A 5,583-nucleotide genomic window follows, 5' to 3' on the forward strand; every position below is an offset into this window, starting at 1 on the left:
GGGCGTTTAGCTCAAATGGTAGAGCGCTTGCTTTGCATGCAAGAGGTAGTGGGAATCGATGCCCACAACGTCGTGGGATCGATCCCCACAACGTCCATTTTAGTGGGATCGATGCCCACAACGTCCATTTTAGTGGCAAAAAGCAGCACTTTCATTGACACAGTGGCACAGATTAAAAATTAATTCGTTTGTAGGGCGTTTAGCTCAAATGGTAGAGCGCTTTCTTAGCATGCAAGAGGTAGTGGGATCGATGCCTTCATCGTCCATTTTACTTCTTAAAACAACATTGTTACAAGATCAAAGCAGCACTTTCATTGACACAGTGGCACAGATTAAAATTAATTCGTTTGTAGGGCGTTTAGCTCAAATGGTAGAGTGCTTGCTTTGCATGCAAGACGTTGTGGGCATCATAAAACAACATTGTTACAAGATCAAAGCAGCACTTTCATTGACACAGTGGCACAGATTAAAATTAATTCGTTTGTAGGGCGTTTAGCTCAAATGGTAGAGTGCTTGCTTTGCATGGCTTGCTTTGCATGCAAGAGGTAGTGGATTGATGCCCACAACGTCGTGGGATCGATGCCACAACGTCCATTTTAGTGGGATCGATGCCCACAACGTCCATTTTAGTGGGATCGATGCCACAACGTCCAATTTTAGTGGGATCGATGCCCACAACGTCCATTTTAGTGGGATCGATGCCCACAACTTCTATTTTAGTGGGATCGATGCCCACAACGTCCATTTTACTCCTTAAAACAACATTGTTACAAGATCAAAGCAGCACTTTCATTGACACAGTGGCACAGATTAAAATTAATTCGTTTGTAGGGCGTTTAGCTCAAATGGTAGAGTGCTTGCTTTGCATGCAAGACGTTGTGGGCATCATAAAACAATATTGTTACAAGATCAAAGCAGCACTTTCATTGACACAGTGGCACAGATTAAAATTAATTCGTTTGTAGGGCGTTTAGCTCAAATTGTAGAGTGCTTGCTTTGCATGCAAGAGGTAGTGGGATTGATGCCCACAACGTCGTGGGATCGATGCCACAACGTCCATTTTAGTGGGATCGATGCCCACAACGTCCATTTTAGTGGGATCGATGCCCACAACGTCCATTTTAGTGGGATCGATGCCCACAAACGTCCATTTTAGTGGGGATCGATGCCCACAACGTCCATTTTAGTGGGATCGATGCCCACAACGTCCATTTTAGTGGGATCGATGCCCACAACGTCCATTTTAGGGGGATCGATGCCCACAACGTCCATTTTAGGGGGATCGATGCCCACAACGTCCATTTTAGGGGGATCGATGCCCACAACGTCCATTTTAGGGGGATCGATGCCACAACGTCCATTTTGGGGGAATCGATGCCCACAACATCCTCCTTAAAACAACATTGTTACAAGATATCAAAGCAGCACTTTCATTGACACAGTGGCACAGATTAAAATTAATTCGTTTGTAGGGCGTTTAGCTCAAATGGTAGAGCCCTTGCTTAGCATGCAAGAGGTAGTGGATCGATGCCCACAACTTCTATTTTAGTGGGAAACCACAACGTCCATTTTACTCCTTAAAACATTGTTACAAGATCTCAAAGCAGCACTTTCATTGACACAGTGGCACAGATTAAAATTAATTCGTTTGTAGGGCGTTTAGCTCAAATTGTAGAGCGCTTGCTTAGCATGCAAGAGGTAGTGGGATCGATGCCCCACAACTTCTATTTTAGTGGGATCGATGCCCACAACTTCCATTTTACTCCTTAAACAACATTGTTACAAGATCTCAAAGCAGCACTTTCATTGACACAGTGGCACAGATTAAAATTAATTCGTTTGTAGGACGTCTCCTTAAAACAACATTGTTACAAGATCTCAAAGCAGCACTTTCATTGACACAGTGGGCACAGATTAAAAATTAATTCGTTTGTAGGGCGTTTAGCTTTGCATGTAAGAGGTAGTGGGCATCGATCCCACTAAAACTTCTATTTTAGTGGGATCGATGCCCACAACATCCATTTTACTCCTTAAAACATACAAGATATCAAAGCAGCACTTTCATTGACACAGTGGCACAGATTAAAATTAATTTGTTTGTAGGGCGTTAGCTCAAATGGTAGAGCGCTTGCTTAGCATGCAAGAGGTAGTGGGATCGATGCCCATAACTTCTATTTTTAGTGGGATCGATGCCCACAACTTCCATTTTACTCCTTAAAACAACATTGTTACAAGATCTCAAAGCAGCACTTTCATTGACACAGTGGCACAGATTAAAATTAATTCGTTTGTAGGGCGTTTAGCTCAAGTGGTAGAGCCCTTGCTTAGCATGCCAGAGGTAGTGGGATTGATGCCCACAACTTCTATTTTAGTGGGAAACCACAACGTCCATTTTACTCCTTAAAACATTGTTACAAGATCTCAAAGCAGCCCTTTCATTGACACAGTGGCACAGATTAAAATTAATTCGTTTGTAGGGCGTTTAGCTCAAATGGTAGAGCGCTTGCTTAGCATGCAAGAGGTAGTGGGATCGATGCCCACAACTTCTATTTTAGTGGGATCGATGCCCACAACTTCCATTTTACTCCTTAAAACAACATTGTTACAAGATCTCAAAGCAGCACTTTCATTGACACAGTGGCACAGATTAAAATTAATTCGTTTGTAGGGCGTTTAGCTTTGCATGTAAGAGGTAGTGGGATCGATGCCCATAACGTCCATTTTAGTGGGATCGATGCCACAACGTCCATTTTAGTGGGATCGATGCCCACAACGTCCATTTTAGTGGGATCGATGCCCACAACGTCCATTTTAGGGGGCGATGCCCAAAACGTCCATTTTAGGGGGATCGATGCCCACAAACGTCCATTTTAGGGGGATCGATACCCACAACTTCCATTTTAGTGGGATCGATGCCCACAACGTCCATTTTAGGGGGATCGATGCCCACAACGTCCATTTTAGGGGGATCGATGCCCACAACATCCATTTTAGGGGGATCGATGCCCACAACGTCCATTTTAGGGGGATCGATGCCCACAACATCCATTTTTGTTAGGTTCATAGCTTGGAAACACAAGTGAGGAAGAATTCTGAAATTACAACAAGATTATAAGAATCTTGAGGGGGCGAAAGGGCTTTTTGATGGTGGAATGAATGGAGGAAGACAGACTGAGTTCAGAAAGTTTATTGGTGTGAAAATGCCAATTGGGACAGAAAATACAAACAAAAAGGATAGAAAAGACAAGAACAACAGGAGAGGGCTTTGGCCTTGAAACGGATCAAAAGGTAAATCAATAAGAAATATATCACAGTTGTCGTAATCGGAATGGCGTTAAGCTTCAAATCAAAAGGTTGAGGGTTCAAAGAACCGGTAATTGCTTTTTTTCTTGACATCAAATAACACAACTTATGTTCTTTAAGCCGAAAACCCTACACGACCCCCCTCCAGAACATAAGTTGTGCGAACCTGATCCAGTAAACACTTTTGATTGTGATGTTGCGGCCAATCCTTTTTTCAAAATAATGTGTTCCATCAATGAATATATTCTGGAAAATGAATTCTCAAGCAATTCATGAATTGTTGACAGCTGGTGTGGGAGAGCAAGAGAACGCATGCAGAACCGATTGACCGTTTTGTGGCAAAGTTGCAAAATAGCTTCAAAATTGGCCTTTTTTCTTCTGTGACCCCTGTGATTTCTTTTCTTTTTTTGAACATTTGGAAACCACGGAAATTCCGTGAACTTTTTGAAGATTTCATCCCTTTTCACATAAACAAAATACTGTTGATTCTCAGGGTCCTTCTGCCAGATGAGTCGTCTTTTAAATAGTGGAGGTGGTTGATTTTCTGGAGTTGAAATTAGATTTTCTTTCAATGGGCGATTCCTCTTTCCAAGTCGCTCCAAAGAAAAACAAATCTTTTTAATATTCTCTAAAAACTGCGGCCATTCCTCATCAAGAAATTTAAGAAGTTGAAGTCCTACGCATCCTTCATCTTCAGAACCCTCCCGGGTCACGGCACCACTTGTTAGGTTCATAGCTTGGAAACACAAGTGAGGAAGAATTCTGAAATTACAACAAGATTATAAGAATCTTGAGGGGGCGAAAGGGCTTTTTGATGGTGGAATGAATGGAGGAAGACAGACTGAGTTCAGAAAGTTTATTGGTGTGAAAATGCCAATTGGGACAGAAAATACAAACAAAAAGGATAGAAAAGACAAGAACAACAGGAGAGGGCTTTGGCCTTGAAACGGATCAAAAGGTAAATCAATAAGAAATATATCACAGTTGTCGTAATCGGAATGGCGTTAAGCTTCAAATCAAAAGGTTGAGGGTTCAAAGAACCGGTAATTGCTTTTTTTCTTGACATCAAATGACACAACTTATGTTCTTTAAGCCGAAAACCCTACAATTTTACTCCTTAAAACATACAAGATATCAAAGCAGCACTTTCATTGACACAGTGGCACAGATTAAAATTAATTTGTTTGTAGGGCGTTAGCTCAAATGGTAGAGCGCTTGCTTAGCATGCAAGAGGTAGTGGGATCGATGCCCACAACTTCTATTTTAGTGGGATCGATGCCCACAACGTCCATTTTACTCCTTAAAACAACATTGTTACAAACATCTCAAAGCAGCACTTTCATTAACACAGTGACACAGGTTAAACTTAATTCGTTTGTAGGGCGTTTAGCTCAAATGGTAGAGCGCTTGCTTAGCATGCAAGAGGTAGTGGGATCGATGCCCTCATCGTCCATTTTACTTCTTAAAACAACATTGTTACAACATCTCAAAGCAGCACTTTCATTGACACAGTGACACAGGTTAAACTTAATTCGTGTGTAGGGCGTTTAGCTTTGCATGCAAGAGGTAGTGGGATCGATGCCCACAACGTCCACTTTACAAAACAACATTGTTACAAGATCTCAAAGCAGCACTTTCATTGACACAGTGGCACAGATTAAAATTAATTCGTTTGTAGGGCGTTTAGCTCAAATGGTAGAGCGCTTGCTTAGCATGCAAGAGGTAGTGGGATCGATGCCCTCATCGTCCATTTTACTTCTTAAAACAACATTGTTACAACATCTCAAAGCAGCACTTTCATTAACACAGTGACACAGGTTAAACTTAATTCGTTTGTAGGGCGTTTAGCTTTGCATGCAAGAGGTAGTGGGATCGATGCCCACAACGTCCACTTTACAAAACAACATTGTTACAAGATCTCAAAGCAGCACTTTCATTGGACACAGTGGCACAGATTAAAATTAATTCGTTTGTAGGGCGTTTAGCTCAAATGGTAGAGCGCTTGCTTAGCATGCAAGAGGTAGTGGGATCGATGCCCTCATCGTCCATTTTACTTCTTAAAACAACATTGTTACAACATCTCAAAGCAGCACTTTCATTAACACAGTGACACAGGTTAAACTTAATTCGTTTGTAGGGCGTTTAGCTTTGCATGCAAGAGGTAGTGGGATCGATGCCCACAACGTCCATTTACTCCTTAAAACAACATTGTTACAAGATCTCAAAGCAGCACTTTCATTGACACAGTGGCACAGATTAAAATTAATTTGTTTGTATGGA

The 5,583-nt window shown here is 41.7% G+C and overlaps 1 non-coding gene across 1 annotated transcript; it reads left to right on the forward strand.

The window, feature by feature from the left end:
• Positions 1-97, forward strand: Trnaa-ugc (transfer RNA alanine (anticodon UGC)). Its single transcript has one exon. It is a non-coding gene; the product is annotated as a tRNA-Ala (tRNA).
• The last annotated feature ends 5,486 nt before the right edge of the window (positions 98-5,583 follow it).

The sequence above is a fragment of the Condylostylus longicornis genome, unplaced genomic scaffold (genome assembly GCF_029603195.1).
Source record: "Condylostylus longicornis isolate FDR11 unplaced genomic scaffold, ASM2960319v2 ptg000307l, whole genome shotgun sequence".
Classification (NCBI taxonomy): domain Eukaryota; kingdom Metazoa; phylum Arthropoda; class Insecta; order Diptera; family Dolichopodidae; genus Condylostylus; species Condylostylus longicornis.